The sequence below is a fragment of the Drosophila suzukii genome, unplaced genomic scaffold (assembly GCF_043229965.1).
Source record: "Drosophila suzukii unplaced genomic scaffold, CBGP_Dsuzu_IsoJpt1.0 scf_23, whole genome shotgun sequence".
Lineage (NCBI taxonomy): Eukaryota > Metazoa > Arthropoda > Insecta > Diptera > Drosophilidae > Drosophila > Drosophila suzukii.
This window is the reverse complement of record NW_027255910.1, coordinates 318,641-336,379: the sequence shown is the minus strand read 5'-3', so window position 1 is coordinate 336,379 and position 17,739 is coordinate 318,641.

Below are 17,739 nucleotides of genomic sequence, written 5' to 3'. Positions count from 1 at the left end.
CAATCTGGACGACCCCAGCCTTATAGAGTACTTCATCGAAGGGATACCCGACTCGAGAGCCAACAAAAGCAACTTATACCAGTCCAGGACTCTGCAGGAACTGAAGGAGCAAAATCTCATAATACCAATGAAGACAAGAAACCTGATATGATCAAACAGCATTCCAAAAAATGTTTTAAGTGTGGTGATCCTTCGCATTTTGCCAGGGAGTGTAACCAGCCCATTAAATGGTACAGATGCGAACAGCTTGGCCACAAGGCATCAAATTGTCCAGGCAATAGGATAGCTGAAAAGATGGAGGGAAAAAGTGCCAACTCCATGACGAACCATGTCAGTAGGAGTGGCAAATGTATATTTAAGATAATTTCCTGTAATGGCGTTCGATTTTCCGCTTTGATCGATACGGGCTGTGATCTTTGCCTTATCCGTGATGACGTGGTTGAGAAGCTAGGAAATATTGAGCTTATAAACGAAAAACACTGTCTATTGGGCATTTGTAACAGCGAGCTAAATACGCTTGGCAGTTTCGTAACCATAGTTGTGGTAGTCAACGCTTTTTTGGACTTAAACTTTCACGTTACCAGAAGAAATGATAACAATAACTCAGCAGTCATCGGGAATAGCGTCCTGAGGCTGGTGGACTTGATATTCTCAGAGAATTCGGCAACATTTTAACAAAAAGGGGACCACAACATCCCGGAATCTTTTGCCGGAGAGAAAGCAGTTAGGCCAGAGTTACAGATGTTTCAGGAATACCCCCAGATGTGTCTTTTTGCTGAAGGTGAAGATCCCGAGATCGACGTCGCTCACTTGGAGAGACCAATTGCTAAAACTGTAAAAGATTTGATCAACAGCTACAAGCCAGAGAAGAAAAAAGACAGTCCCATTCAAATGAAGATATTGCTAAATGATGCATACCCAGTCTATGAACGCCCTCGACGCATTTCACCTGCAGACAAGACAATTATCGACAACCAGGTTGAGAAATGGTTAGAAGAGATGAGTGTCCAACCAAGTTCGTCTGAGTATGCCTCACCGGTTGTCTTGGTACCGAAAAAGGATGGCAGCAAGCGCCTTTGCTGCGACTATAGACGACTAAACGCTAAGATTGCCAAGGAACATTTTCCGATGCCACTGTCATTGAAAGACTGCAAGGAAACAGCCTCTTCACAACACTTGACTTAGCGAATGGATTTTTCCATGTACCAGTTGATCAAAATTCGAGAAAATATACATCTTTCGTGACACATGCAGGGCAATTCCAGTTTTTATATGTCCCTTTTGGAATTTTGAACTCACCAGCCGTATTTTCAAGATACATTTATAAGATTCTACTAGATATGGTGCAAGATGGTACAGTCGTAACATACATGGATGATCTTATTATTCCCACTAAGAATGTAAATTAAGGAATACAAAAGATAGAGCGCGTCCTAAATCGAGCTTCGGAGTTTAACTTGAAAATTAAGTGCAGCAAATGCCACTTTCTCAAGGGAAAGGTAGACTTTTTGGGGTACATTGTCGAAGGAGAGACCATAAGACCATCAGAGGCCAAAACTCAAGCAGTCAAGAACTTTTCGATTCCACATGACCGAAAGAGTCTTCAGCGTTTCCTTGGACTAACATCCTATTTTAGGCGATTAATTGCAGATTACGCATTAAAAGCAAAACCACTTTCCGACTTGCTTCGTAAGAAAATTCCTTTCCGATTCGCCGAAGAACAGCTAGTAGCATTTAAGCAACTAAAAGTAGCATTGATATCTGCACCGGTGTTACGTTTACATAATCCTAAAGCTCAAACGGAGATACACGCTGACGCTTCTATGCACCGTTACGGGGGTGTTCTTCTGCAAAAAGATCCGGACGATCAACAGTTGCACCCTATCCAATACCTATGTCGAAAGAAGAAGCCAGCTGAAGATAAATACCACTCTTACGAGCTCGAAGTGTTGGCTATAGTTGAAGCTTTGAAGAAATGGCGGGATAAAGCTCAAAATTATAACCGACTGCAACGCTTTTGCTTTAACGATGAAAAAGCGTGGAGAAAATTCCTCTAAGAGTGGCACGGTGGGCATTGTTCCTCCACAATTATGACTATGTCATCGAGCATCGAAGCGGCAGCAAAATGCGTCACGTAGACGCCTTAAGTCTTGTTTCATGTCTAATGCTGGAAGACACTCTGCATTACAAGTTGCATGAATGGGTTCGGGCAGTAATGGCCGCCCTCGAAAACAGCACGTATGGTGACTTCTTTATTAAGCATGGCATATTGTACAAGGATCCTGTCAAAGAACTAATTGTGGTGCCGACTTTAATGGAGGAAGAAATCATTCGTATGGCCCATAAGCAAGGTAACAGCTAATTTGAGGTGACCATATACACGAGCAATATTCCATTGACGGACGAACAAGAGAAACATACAAAAGCTTTGTAGTGTATGGATCATCAAACTCCCTTGACCAGCGCTTCATAAACGCCAGGAGACTTCTGGCTTTGTTAGTTATAGTAGATATATGGTCTTTAAAACTAAGTTTATGATCAAATAGAACGCCAAGATCCTGAACAGAAAAAATACGTTCAAGGGCGTTATTACCGATAGAATAAGAATACAAAGATGGATTACAACGATAAAAGGTCATAAAGTTACATTTAGAATAGTTCAAATTCAACATGTTAATCATGCACCACGTATACAAACAATCAAGATCTAATTGAAGGTCATTCTATGAATTAGGTAAACACATGGAGAAACATAGCTTGACATCATCTGCATACATTAAAACAGTTGACGATTTTATAACATAAGGTAGATCATTAATCATTAAGCCAAAAAGTAAAGGTCCCAGGTGGCTACCCTGTGGCACTCCAGAAGTAACATTAATTATTTTGGAAATTTTATTATTAAAACAGACCATTTGAGTTCTATTAGAAAGGTAGGAAAGTATCCACTCTAGTAGGTTGGGTGGAAAACCTAAAAGTGACAATTTATAAATAAGAATCCTATGGTTTACTGAATCAAAAGCTTTAGAGAAATCGGTATAAATCACATCAGTTTGATGATGTGTCAGAAAACCTCTAGTGATCAAAGACGTAAATTCAAGTAGGTTTGTAGAAGTAGAGCGACATCTAGTGAAGCCATGCTGACAAGGTAAAATAATAATAGACCTGCAATGATGCTGCAACTGACAGGTAATAATTTTTTCAAAAAGATTAGGAATAGAACTGAGTTTAGCAATACCGCGATAGTTTGAGATATCGGACTTGTTCCCTTTTTTAAGCAATGGGATAATAAAGGATTCCTTCAATATGGATGGAAATCTACATTGACCAAGGGACAGATTAAGTATCAATGTTAAGGGAAGAGCAAGATAAGACGAACAATTCCTAAGTATACAACTTGGTATTCTATCAGGACCCGGTGAAAATGAGAGATTGAGAGTATTAAGACTCTGAAGAACATCAGATACATCAATCACTGGTTTGAAGATAGAGTTCAAATGAGGTAGCGGGTATGGATAATCTTTGATAATGACATTATTGCATTTCGTATAAGTGGATTGAAAAAAGTCTGCGAATAAGTTGCAAATATCATTATCATCAGATGCTACCTTATTATTGAGAAAGAAAGAGGGAGGGAAGCAGCTAGATTTTCGTTTAGAATTGACGAAAGAAAAGAAATGCTTATGATTACTTTTGAAATCCCGCTTACAACGAGACAGGTAATTTTTGTAACAATCAGTATTGTACTGGACAAATTCCACCTTAGATGCGCTATATTTGGTGAAGTCTGTCTGTAAGCCGGATATTTTGAACCGTTTAAATAGTCTTGTTTTTTTATTCTTCAGATAAGATAGTTGACGGGTAAACCATGGAGAGCTGTAAGAATTCTTCATGGAGGAAAGAGGGACATGTTCTTCAAACAGACGGTTAAGGATCTCATAAAAGTACCTAACTGCATCATCAACAGGAAGGTCAACTAGAAAGGACCAGCTTACTGTCGATAAAGATTCCACTAGTCTGCCATAATCAGTCCTCTTAAAACACAAACTAGGCTGTACATTTATTGGTCCTAGGATTATTAAAAAATCCATTAATACAGAGCTGAAGGATGATGATAACAATATTCAGGTAAAGATAGTGGCGAAATACGACTGACTTCAGCATCGCTACTCTCAAAAACAAAGATTAAGTCAAGAAGACGACCAATATGATTGGGAATCCTGTTAACTTGCTGCAAAGATAGTTCAACCAGACCATCAATAAAATCATTTTGCATCCTAGGAATCATTGCCAATGAGTCCTTACTCTCCAACCAAGAGATATTGGGAAGATTAAAGTCACCAAGCACAATAAGTTGGTCAGTTTCAGTAAGCAACAAGGAGATAGAATGTATGGCGGACAGGTGCAACAGATACACGTTAAATTCAGAGCCAGGAGATATATACGAGCAGGTTAAAAAAATGTTTCTTTTTGGGAAAGATAATTTTACGGAAATAAATTCAATACCTGATGATTCAGAAATATCAACAAACTCAGAAGTTAAATTGGATTTTACTTCAATAAGAACGCCTCCTCCTCGACGGGTCTGACGATCCTTCCGATAAACAAAAAAGTTATTAGACAAAATCTCACTATCGTGTACGGATGGGTTAAGCCAGGTGTCAGTGAGTACAATAACATTGGCCTCAAAAACTGAACTATTTATATAAAGCGTAGAGAGTTTACTAAGAAGCCCCCGAACATTCTGATAGTGAATTAGGAAATTTAGTTTTTTGAATTTGTATCCGAATTTTTACCGACAAAGAAGTCATGGAAAGGGAGCTATTTTTTTTATATACTCATGGACAATTATATCAGCAGGCCAAAAATTGGGGCAAAGAAGTTTAGAGAACAGCCCATCCGGAACAAGTATTTTAAATAAAGAGTAATCTCTTATCTGTTTAAAATTAAATTTGGTGATGTCAATACCATTTTGATTGGGAAGGGAGAGGTTTGTGACAATATGATGCATAACGTCATTTACTGTTATTGCTGCATTCAACCTAGACACAAAAATAGATTTCCTAGGTACCATGACAGTGAGTGGTACCGGAGAAGAGAGAGCAGGGCTATGCGTGTTTTTCCTAGGGATCATGCTAGTAAGTGGGACAGGAGGAGGTGCAAGGGTATTAGCTATAGGCAGTACAAGGTGCGGCAGAGCCCCGGAAGTAGCAACAGCCGGTGAACGGTTAGTAGGCCTTAATGACTCAGGCGAAACTACAGTCCCCGAATCTGGCAGCGATTGCCCCGTGGGGTCATTCGTTGATGACTCGATCCCATTGGGATCATCCTCGTCGCACGACACATAGCCTGCAGTGGGGCTGGGAAGAGAGAGGTTGGTCGAGAGATCTGGAACGTGTAAAGAGACATTAGGCAGTGTAGGACTACGATTTATATTTAATGAAGATTGACTTAGAAGAATCCGACCTTTAAAGTTGGAGTCGCAAACTTTAAATCGACTTAATAAGTCCGTAAATCCAGCACGTAATGCCTGGAACTCCAGTTCCGTTTGCCTCATAAATGCTCTTATATCGATTTTGATATGTAGGCATGTAGGGCACGTCCAGTCCAGGTTAGCATTAGATCTAGTGCGATCAGCAATTTGGGCAGCACTATGCCCAAAGTCTGCACATTTTGCGTGTGCAATGTTCTCACATAACCAGCAACTAACAATTGGCTGCCGAGAAGTGATTTTACCAACAAATTGGCAACCAACAACACAGCAGGCAGATATTGTTTACAAGTTGAGGTCAGTTAAATGTAGAATGTAGAAAAAGTAGGAAGCTTTAGATGAGTGCCAACAAACAGCTGTGTGGCTTTGCAAAACGCAGAGGAAAGATAAGAAAAGAGAGCGGTAAGACCAATTCAGCAAAGACCCGTTAACTCGAAAATGAGAGCCGGAGACTGAAGTTGGGAGAATGTAGCAGAGCGAACGGTGCGAGAGAGCGCCAAAACAATAATATAAATAAGAAACAACAACAATGCACAAAGCACCCGCGTCTTTAACTATTATCCAATATAATAATAAAGATAATGGTTTTAACACAAATAACTAAATTGCATGCAAACGGCGGCCTCAACCGAGTTGAAAATGAAAATTTTGGGAACATATCAGATCGGTAATTAAGACACTAGGCGAATAAATGTAGGAGCAAATATAAAACGCGTCCGTGTACAACAGAGACCGAATTCCGAATGCCATCTATGTGTATATTGACGGCGTTTTCCATTTGGTGTGGGAGGCTGTCCCAGTCTGAGCGGGTAGGAATGAAAACCTTGTACGCTTTTTCGAAGTTGACTATGGGAGGGAAGTAGTCTGTTATGTGTGGATTTCTGATTGGTTAGTAGAATAGAGCGACCAGTTGAGCCTGTCGTCCGGGCCGCTGCTTCACGGAGCCTCAGTGCTCAGCTCAGCAGGTCTAGAGTTTCAAGGTTGAGGATTGTATTCAATGCTTCAGTGGCGGTGGTGCGGTGCGCCCCACTGATGCAGAGCTCTGCGCTTCTTTGGATCTTGTCCAGAATCTTAAGGTTGCAATTCTTTTCTGGGGAAAGCCACCAAAAGATTTTCAGTAGAGAAGAATTGGCCTGACTATGGCAGTGAACTGTTGCGGGGGAGAAACCCCACTTTTTTCCTATAGGTTTTTTGCTTGAGAAGAGTGCTATGGATCGTATACGTGTGCGGTCTGTGATATTGTCGGACTAGTTGAGTTAGGGTTGAGGGTTAGGCGAGTTTTTTGTAGTTTTGGGAGAGTTGAACTTGGTATTTTATATTTTTGGGAAATAGAACTAGTTCGGTCTTTTCTGGATAAGCAGAGAAAGTGGATAGGGCTGACTCCATCAGGTTGCAGAGAGTTTGGGGAATCCTTGTAGTAGGATAGCCATGGCGTCCGCGAAGGCTACTACTTTAGTGCCCGCCTCCTCTAGTTACAGGAGTTTATTAACTAGTATAACTCATAAAAGAGGGGAGGGTACACCACTCTGCGGGGTTCCTCTACTGACAGTCCTGGTCGATTGTGCTGATCCCATAGTGAAGTACACTACCCTACTGGTAAGCATGGTATGTATGAGTCCCACTATACATATATAAATTTTAGCTGCTCCCTTTAACAATTGCTTCGAATAGATAAACATTTGAAGACTATTCCATTGGACTGCTGTGGCATTATCTTCAAACTCCTGGATCCAGCTGTGAACAGACGGCTGGCTCGAACCTTTAAACTGAGAAAGTGAGTCCTTAATGTCGCGCAGTGTAAAAGAACTACGGCCTTCGTCTGATTTGGATCTTGGTTGCATTGAACTTGCATCCTCGTAATCAGATTCCTCGTCCGCGATTTCTACCTCTTGTATCTAAATTAAGCTGTGATAATTGCTCTTTTAGCTCGTTTACGTTAAGCGACAAATTTTTTTCCCTCTGCATTCTGTACTCGTTGTTACTCTCTGCTTAGGTTAGGTTAGGTTAGGTAGGAGTTGTTGGAGATTAGATATTAATCCCCTCACTTATGCCACAATGGGCCCCTTGTGATACCACATGATCTCTGAAAGATCCGTTTCCCTAGCTCATGGGTTATCTGCTTTCACGAAGTATTCTTTTCTTCTTAAGAAACATACGAATGTTTGGATGCTTACGTTCTGAATGGCCGCAAGGTTCGGAAGTGTGTAGCTACCTAGGTTTTGAAAGCGCTTTAGGTTATACGCTGGGCAGAAGCATAGGAGGTGTTCGATGCTTTCCTCTTCGTCTATCTGTTTGCAGCTGCGGCAGAAGTCGTGGTTACTTAGTCCCAGCCTTAGCGCATGAGTCCCTATAAGACAGTGGCCCGTGAGGGCATTTAGGGGAGTGGAGATGTCCTCCCTGCTACATTGTAGGAGAGTTTTTGTTCTTTTCGAGTTGTAGTTTGGCCATGTGAGTCTAGAATTGTGGCATGTTGAGATTGAGTTCCAACGGTTGTTAAAAAGTGTATACAATCTCTGCCTGAGATGGAGCTTGCAGGTAGCCATGGGCATACCTACCGTGTCCTTATCACGAAGGATATCATGCTAGCTCGTCTGCTATGCAGTTGCCCTCAATATTGCGGTGTCCAGGCACCCAGATGAGGTTGATTCTCAGATGAGTGGTCATCTCGTTAAGAGATTTGCGGCATTCAGAGATTGTTTTTGAGTTCGTTGTGTAGGAGTCGAGGGCCCTGAGGGCTGCTTGACTGTCCGAGAAGATGAAGATATCTATGTCTTGATGTACAGACGTGTTCAGGTGGGTAACAGCTTCTTGAATTGCCATGACTTCCGCTTGGAAAACACTACAGTGGTCTGGTAGGCGGAATGAGACTTTTATGTCTAGTTCGGGGGAAAAGACTCCCCCACCTGTTTGGGAGTTAAGCTTGTGTATATGTTGACAGCGTTTACGAATTGATGTGGGAGGTTGTCCCAGTATATAGATCTTGTATCTTCTTTCGAAGAGACCAGCCGTCCACCGGGAGAGGGTGGATAAGGCTGTCTTCATTAGATTGCAAAGGGTTTGCGGGAATTTGCCCTGCAGTAGGATAACCACGTCGTCCGCGTAGGCTACCACTTTTGTGCCCGCCTCCTCTAGAAGTGATAGCAGTTTGTTGACCACTAAAGCCCATAGAAGAGGTGAGAGTACGCCCCCTTGTGGGGTTCCTCTGCTGACATTCCTGGTCGAGTGGGCCGATCCCATAGTGGAGTACACTACTATGCTGGTTAGCATGGTGTGTATGAGTCCCACTATGGGCCGCTCAATGCCCAGTTCAGTCAGAGCACCAGTAATCGCCGTTGGGGTGACGTTGTTAGAGGCGCCTTCTATGTCTAGAAACGCTGCAAGAGAGTATTCCTTATTGCGGAAAACTATCTCTATACTGTACACTAGAGAGTGGAGGGCGGTATCTGTTGATCTACCGTTACGGTACGCATGCTGTGCGTCAGAGAGTAGGCTATGGTCGATGGTTTGTCTGATATGGGTGTCAATTAGCCTTTCCAGGGTCTTCAACAAGAAATAAGAGAGACTAATCGGGCGGAAGTCCTTTGGGTTGGTGTGGGAGGGCTTGCCGGCTTTCGGTATAAAAATTACCGTAACGTCCAGCCACCTTGTTGGAATATGGTTTAGAGCAAGGCAGCCGTTGAAGATGGCTGTCAGCCAGGGTAGGGACATATCTAGTGTCCGTTGTAGCTGGGTCGGGAAGAACCCATCTGGACCGGGTGATTTGAAGGGCTTAAAAGAGTTGACAGCCCACTGAATGCGGCCAGGGTTTGAAATGTTGTCAATACTCTGGTCGTCTAAGTTCTCCTCTATGTGGAGGTCCTCCACTACCTGGGTGTTCTTAGGGAAGTGGGTGTCTAACAGTAGTTCAAGGCTTTCCTGACTGTTTTCCGTCCAGCTGTCAGCATTGGTTTTTAGATAGCCAATGGTTGCTGGAGCTTTTGCTAGAATTCTTCTGAGTCTGGATGCCTCCGCAGTAGATTCTATGCTACTGCAGAAGTTAGCCCAAGCTCTTCGTTTTGATATTCTAATTTCCTTCTTGTATAGGCTTAGTTTTGTATGGTATAAATTCCAGGAGGATTCGCTATTGTTGTATTTAGCTCTGTTGAAGTAAGTTCTACACTCTCTTTTAAGGTTCGCCAGGGTTGCGTTCCACCAAGGGGGTTTGTGCTTTGTTTTGACTGCTCTGCTTGGGCAAGCCCTTTTTAAGGCCTCACCGCAGATATCAGTAAAAGTGTTAGCTAGGTTATCTAATTCTTGACGGTTGCGTATGTGTGTCGGTGGAGCGTGTAGGTTCCTGTTGAGGAGATTTTTGTAATATCCCCAGTTGGTTAATCTTAGATTAGTGATGTTCTCGGCGGGAGGACAGTCTAGACTTATTGTGAATTCTATGTATCGGTGGTCTGAGAATGAGTGTTCGATCCCTACCTTCCACGCTTCTAGCTGGTTAAGTAGGGGATCACATATTAGTGTAATGTCTAGTACTTCCCTCCTATTTCTAGTGATAAAAGTTGGGTCATTACCCTTGTTGCAGATGAATAGATTTGATTGAAGGAGATAGTCGTAGAGTAACTCACCCCTTTCGTTGGTGTTTGTACTTCCCCATTGTGTGTGGTGTGAGTCAGCGTCCCCACCCAGGATGAGTTCCTTAGATGAGTGAGTGCGTATGAGTTGTTGTGTAGTGGTGTTTGGTAGTGGCCCTTCGTAGTCGTGAGCCAGATAGAATGATGCTATGGTGTGATGAGTGTGTTCCTTTAGCTCCAGTCTGACCGTGGTGAGGTCGCCTTCGCTAAACTGTGGAATATGAAATGTATTAAAGTGTGTCTTTGTAAGAATCCAGGTTCTGGTTTTACCCTTATCCTTGGTGTAAAATAGCTTGTATAGGTAGGTTGATAAGCCACAAATGTTGTTACCAACAATCCATGGCTCTTGAATGAGGACTACGTCTATGTTGCCTGTTGCCAGGCGGGTGAGGAGGGCAGCGGATGCTGCCTTGCTGTGGTGCAGGCTAATCAGCAGAAACTGCACCATCTTTGGGACTGAGGTCGGGCTGGGTACCCTCCGCTTCCTCCGCTGTGTCCTGGAGAACAGAGCGCCCTGGTTGGGTTGTGTCCTGGGTGCACAGCTGCTTCAGGCTCTCTGTCAGCTCCGAGTCGTGTTCTAATTCGTCGTCGCTCGGGGGCTCGTACGACGCACAGGCAGGCAGGTTGTCTGCCGCTAACTTATCCGTGTCGTAGATTCGTAACTGCACCTTATCGAACTCGTAGTTCAGCCGGTATTGTTGGGCTTGGGCTTGACCACCTTCCAACCGTCTGTTGGAAGTTTCGGGTTGAACCTGGTCAGCCGGCTGAGTATAGCCTCTGGCTCCGATGGTTCCGACGGCAGCCACATCCTCGCTCTCGGTCGAGACGGGATGTCTGCAGCCTCGCAAACTGCCCGCTTGGCCCCGGGGTAGATCTCGCCGACCTTGTTAATTGCAGCCTTGTAAAGTGCTGCCGATCTCTCGTCTTCGCAGGCGATCAACTTTACATTGCCCTGGTACCACCCTGCATCTGTGCAATCGGGTGGCGGGCCTGGGTTTTCGTCCAGCACTTTCAAGGCCACTGACTCAAGGGCCCGTCTAACCAGACCCCATTGGTTGCTTGGGATCCTACCGCCTTCAGTAGACATCACATGGACTGGGGTAGTCGGAGCCGTGATCTTGCTCTTCATATCGTCGTTGGTTACGACTTCCGACTTTTTAAGAGTGTCGGGCTCTTGTTTGGTGTAGTCTTTTTTGTTTTTATTTGTTAAATTCTCCATGTTAAATTCCACGAGCTGCGGAGAAAGGACAGGTCCACCCGGGCAGAGATCCGCCGTACCCGGGTAAGGCTGACTTAGAACAGGCAGTCGCCACTTGCCTGAGCTCACCGTTTGAGACTGAGTTATTTGATGACTTGGGCTCCTAGCCAGATTGACTCTTGGCACGGTACGAGTGACACCTTAGTCCAGCCCAGGGTGAGATGAGTTGTATGGGTAGGGAGGAGGTAGGTTCAAAGAGTGTGGGAAGGGGTATGTGTGAGCTATTTGTCGGAGGCGGCAGCACAAGCGCGACGTCGGTACTGCTACGGCGCAGATACCCGCTGACTGTCCGGGGCTACTTATTTGCGCTTCGTGTTGGGGGCTTGGTGTCCAACTTCCACGCTTATTCGTAGCTACCCTGGAGAACCACGGCGCTCGCTATCCGCAACCTGCGACCCGTTCGGTAGCATTCAGCTCGGCGCCCTCAGAGCCATCCCACTAGCTCTTTGGCCGAACTAAGAGTAACTTTTCCTGAAACTATGGCTTCATATATTGATAGTGAAAATCATACCTTTTCCATTTCGATAAGTCTAATTCTGCAAATCCTAAATACATTGGCTTATTAAATAGAACGGACATTCTTTTCATTTGAATTGCATATAAATTATCATTAATTTTAGTTGCACTATAAAAATTGGATTTTGAAATTAAAGTTTTGGCACAATGTGCTTTTCGTCCAGTCCTCGTGCTATCCGGAGCTTCCCATGTACTTATAAGCCTAATATCGACCCTGCGCTCGGGATCTTCGATTGTTTTTCCGTAAAAAGAATTAATCATTAATTTAAAAAAATCTTTTTCAAATTTATTTTTGCATTTTGCCTATGTAAAGTATTTAGATCAATGTAATTCTTTAACCAAGGCTTTTGTAAAAACTGAACACCTCTATGGATCTTTTTCAATACTAACCCATTCTGTATACATTGTTGCAAATTCCGATAATGTATTACATAATTTTTCTTATTTCCCAGGTCAGCAAATAATTTTTTTACTTTATCCTCTTTTGAGGCCAGACAATTTTTACGGACAAAATGGAAGATCATTATGAAGATCATGTAAACGGTATGGATATATTAAGTCCACTTCCAAAAAATAACCGTATTTGCTATCGATTGGAATATTATTAATATCAAAATTGTCTATGTCTATGGTAGACATCCACTTAAAATCTTTATATGGTAAAGGTTGTGACATTGCCCAACCATACAAGTTATTCGCATCCACATATATTAAAAATGAAGACTCCTTCGAGGAATCATAATCTGACAAATATTTGTTATTTGCTTTTGTATATCTATGACAACATTGAACTAAACCACCTCGAGTGCTACTTTGAACAAATCTATACATATCTATATCTGTCAGCAATTCAAGTTGAATATTTGTAGTTTTCAACATTGCCTCCCAAGATAGACCTGGTGTCGTAAAATACTGTGCTGGGTCAAGTGAATAAATTTGCATACAAATTTTTCGGAAGTTTTCAAAAATGTCGGTTAAAAGAAATACATCAGTTTTTAAATATAATTCTAAATAATCTTTAAGAGTGGAACAAGAGAAATGCGACCAAACTTTAAGAGCTTGATCATAATCTTCCTGAGAGCATTCCCTTTCCGTTAAATTACTATAGAATGCTTCCCTTGGTGGGAGTGAAGCGGAATTTAAATATTCATAGGGAAATATACCCTTCTTACGCATTAGTCGAAATTCTATATCATTACTGAAAAACGATTTTACAGTGTTCAATTGATCATAAACTAAATTAGAAGATAGGGTATCTAAACTTGATGGCATAAATCTATATGAATCGAGAAAACGAATTTCAAAACTATTTCCACTTAAACTTTTTATTTTCTTTGAGACAGAAATATAGTTTTCCTTATTTATTGGTATTACGGAAATTTCACCGGGAATCTTTCCCAACTTTTGAATAAATAAATGACAGTCGTATTTCGAAAAATTATGAAAAAATACTGGTATGAATTTGTTAAATTTATAATCCAAGTTACATTTAGAGTGGGCTGCACCTCTAGAGCGACCTGTGAAATGACAATGATTTCTAACCCTATCAGTCCTTAAACCTTTCTGACAATTAGAACAATTCATTGAACTATCAAATATTTGATGGTCATCCAAAGTCAATCTCTTAGGAACTATTTTGTGTAAGTACTCATCACTCAATTTAGTTAAATTGTTTATCAATGACTTTACAAAACTTACTCCCGAATTTTTTCCTGTTTCTAAAACAAATTTATCTAGTCTAGAATCAAAAGCACACTTTATATAATACGCATATGATATTGGAATATGTTCATTAATATTAAATAATTTGGGGCTCACTTCAAGATTTTTCGGTTCCAGAATGCATTCAAAATCCGCGTAGACAACGAATGGAACTTGAAGCTGATGTTGAAATTCCAATGTATTATTCTGGGGGTGGGGCATCTTTGAGACCTTCCTGCAGAGCGTTTTATGTTTTAATGCAGCTTCCTCAGTTTTGGAAAATTTAAACACACATTGCAGAAATATTGCGCCCTCTTCTGATTTCCTCTCTGAGCAGTCATTAGTCTTTGAAAGAGAAATATGTATAAATTATTTAATTGCTTAAAAGAGATAAAAATGAATAAAAGATTTTACCTTGAAATATTTTTAATGTACATGTAATGTCCAATTCCACCTTCTTCCAAAAACATCATATTGATATGAAATGCTTTTCCACTTCCGATTCCTTTTTCAATCGGTCCTATTATTTCCCTCGTCTCTTCATTAAACTCATATGAGTATTCTTTTATAAAAAAATTTTGATGTTCTTGGACGTTGTTGCACTATGGTCAGTACAAACATGTGGCCCTTACGACTCCAAGCAATGCTTGTTACGTGCGGAGTCCTAAACCGATTTGGGCAAGTAAACGAAATCGCGGACATGGAAAAAGACGACAATAACAATAGACAGTTTAAAATACATGCTCACATAGAATGGCTAGTAACATAGAAATTTACAAATTATTGGAAGATAGAAAATACATAAGTTTATCATAATTAGTTGCATTAGGGATATCAAACAGTAAGACGTGACTCAGTGCATTATAGTCATCACAAAGAACACGAAAAGGATCATGAAGGGCATAATTTATGCAAAATCATAACTTCATGACATTTCTACGATGGTTCAGGGTTGGTAAGTCCAGCAGGCGCAACCTCGCATGATAAGAGGGCAATCGACTTCCTGTGTCCCTGTTTAAACCTCTTAAAGCAAATAAAAGGAATTGTTTTTGAACGGACTCTAACATATTTTGGTGAAAGTTGGTGACCATGAAGGTCCAGGGAAAACATCAACCTGAATATATGAAGAAATGGAATCTCAGTCAGACTCTGCAGAAGAACCATCATTCGAGCCGAATGATGATTCAGGATGACCGATTGTGGGAAAGGAAAAAAAGACGAGGAGTGGTCATGTCTACAACAGCTCTGCCTAAACTTATTTTACGTTATTCACATTAAGGTATATTCGAATCTGTTAACGTAAAATTATCGCTTACAACTCTGTCGAAATATTATATTCGATACCGCACGAAAAGAATCGTCGCACCGAGTACTCGCTTTTGCTTTCCGTTTTTCCGAGGAAAGAGATGTAAAACTGAATATCTTATTGTCTCTCGATTAAATAAAGTCATTAAACGTTATTGTTGAGATTATCTTTGAACCAATCCCCGGCGATCCTACATACATTGTAGCACTTGGCCACAATAAGTGGGCCACAAATACGAGTCCCAAACAGTTCCTCAAGTGCCCGGTAATATGATCGCCGTTTAGTGCACTGAGACTGGGCTGGGTCTGGACAGTGCTGAGTCTGCATATTTGACATGCGCGACCGCTCTGTCACCAAGTGAACATAAGACCTACTAATACATACATCTATACCTAAGCATTGAACGCTGCTCTGCCGGCGTCTCTGGCGGCGCAGCTACACTCTCAGTAGCTGTACAAAGAATTGTAATAGAGTTAAGAATTCATTGAATAAAGAGAACTTTAACTAAAAGGTTGGCGTACAATCTTAATTGGGACAACATATTATAATTGAGACAATAACCATCACAAACTCTCTCTCATCGCTCTTACACTCTCCCAATGAGTCGGGGGTTGATGCGGATCGTGAGCTGAGAGCGAGAGCAGTTGAACGCCGACCGTGATCCTAAACAGACGAAGGTGTAAAATAAAAGTAAAGACTGGAAGTACATATATATATTTGTGTTGGGGGAATACATTATACCCCTACACTTGTAACCTTTGACGACCAAATAAGCTTGAGTGGTAAATCTTCACTAATGGGGTTCTGAAGAAAGCACCGGTTGTGCCAACAATTGCTAAAATTAACATTACTGAGCACCACCAACTTCTCAGTCTACCGTTTCTGCACGAATTACTATCCAGCGAATCGGCGATCTTGGGGCCAAATAACCTGTGGCTCCGTCTTCTGCTGTGGGGCTTCCACAGATCAACTTTTGCGATGCTTCGCCCTCTTCTTCCTGATCCGTTGCCGAAATGACAAGAGGAACCGGAGCAAGGTGCTGGCAGAAATACTGGGAAAGACCGAAGGCGGTCTTAACTTAAAACTTGTAGGTGTTAGCCCCACTACGGTCATCGATCTGGGGCCACCACCGGATGCACGATTAAGCGGGAGTCTAGCCGCCGAAATCCGATACGGCCCATGCAAGGGCTGAGTGGTTAACTGACGAGGAGAGTGAGTTCGGTCAGCAACGGAGTTGCGGGCCGTCAGCAGCAACTGCCTAGAAGTGCGGCATCAGCATCTTAACCGAACGATGGAGTAGTGAGCCGCAGTCTTTTTTGAACTGAATTGTATTTTACTTTAAGTTTCAAACCAAAGCTTAAACTGCCAAAAGGGCTACCAATAATATTCATCAGGTGTTGCTGTACACGGCAGAAAGGTCGCACACCCATAGTATCCAAAGGTTGTTATATTAGAGGAACATGTCCGATCATGTTGGGAAAAATGTGATCATGTATCCTTTTGCATCGTTATCACAGGTGCCGCTATGTACGTGAGAAAGGTCACACACACAAAACATCTAAAGATGGTTATCTTAGAGGAACAAGTTAAGAAATAACGTTTCCTATGATTGTAAAACTTATTAAGAAATAAAAATAACACCAATAAAATAAATCCCACAATAAATTGGTCAATTTCCTCATGAAATTTCATTTTGTTAATTTTGTTTTCTTGTAGGTCTTGAAACATCTAGTCTCACCTATAAAATGATTTAAAAAATTATTTTATGGTTTTGGAGCTACTTTTAAAAAATGTCAAAATAATGTATGCATTGTTAAGACCACAAACCCCGCCCTTAAGATGTGTTTCACAATATGGAAACCGGTTTCCATTAAACCTGTTTAATGACGGTCAGCCCATTTCCTCGATATTAATGAGTGGACGACTCGCAAAAACATCTGTAGAAATCGTTTTTTTCCACTCCTTTACAAATAATTTCTTTTCCGTTTGTAATTGTCCTTAGATAGTTATAAGCTTGTGGAAAACTGTTTTCTCCATCGTTCCAACAATTTTGTGATGTGTATTGGTTAATTAAATTTCAGTCTTCGAGATTTGGTATTTAGCAAAGTAAAATCATATGGTGGTTCTATTAGAAAACTATTATTCAAGTTTGGATATTTTTCGAATACAATAACAATTTTCTTTAGAATAAACTTATTATTATTATCAATGAAACCTTGAACATCAATCGAAACAGCATCTATCAACATTTTTCTAATGCTAAACAACTCGTTGTGCTAGTCCGTTTAATGGGTCACATTCAACTAAAAGGTCATGTATGTGGAGACAATATGCTTGACTTGGTGTCTTCAGTTCTATTGAAGTTCTCACATCAATAGGACCAGTTTTCAATGATTCGTTTTGATATGAAAGATCAACTACAATAATTGGGGCCTTCAAATTAAATTTATTTGGGGTCAAAAATGGTTGTGATTCACGACTATGGGAACTAGATTAAAATCTTGTATACATTTCATACTGATTCGTACTAAATTCAACATTCAGATTATCAAATGGATATGACTCAAGTTTGATAAATGACTTGTGATAAGTTTTTCAAAGTGTAAACCCAATTATTGCAAATCATTTTTTTTCACGGTTAGCCGACAATTTCACATTCCAGCTGTGTTGACTCCCATATCCCCATTTGGGGTTAACATATGAATCGCAACTCCGGAATACGATTGGTATGTTTGCACCACTTTTAAGGAGTTACATGGGGAATTAACCAGGTTATATTCGTCATTTACAGTTTAATATTTTGTTCATTTCTGGTTTGTTCAAACACATCGCCAAGATTCTTAGTTAG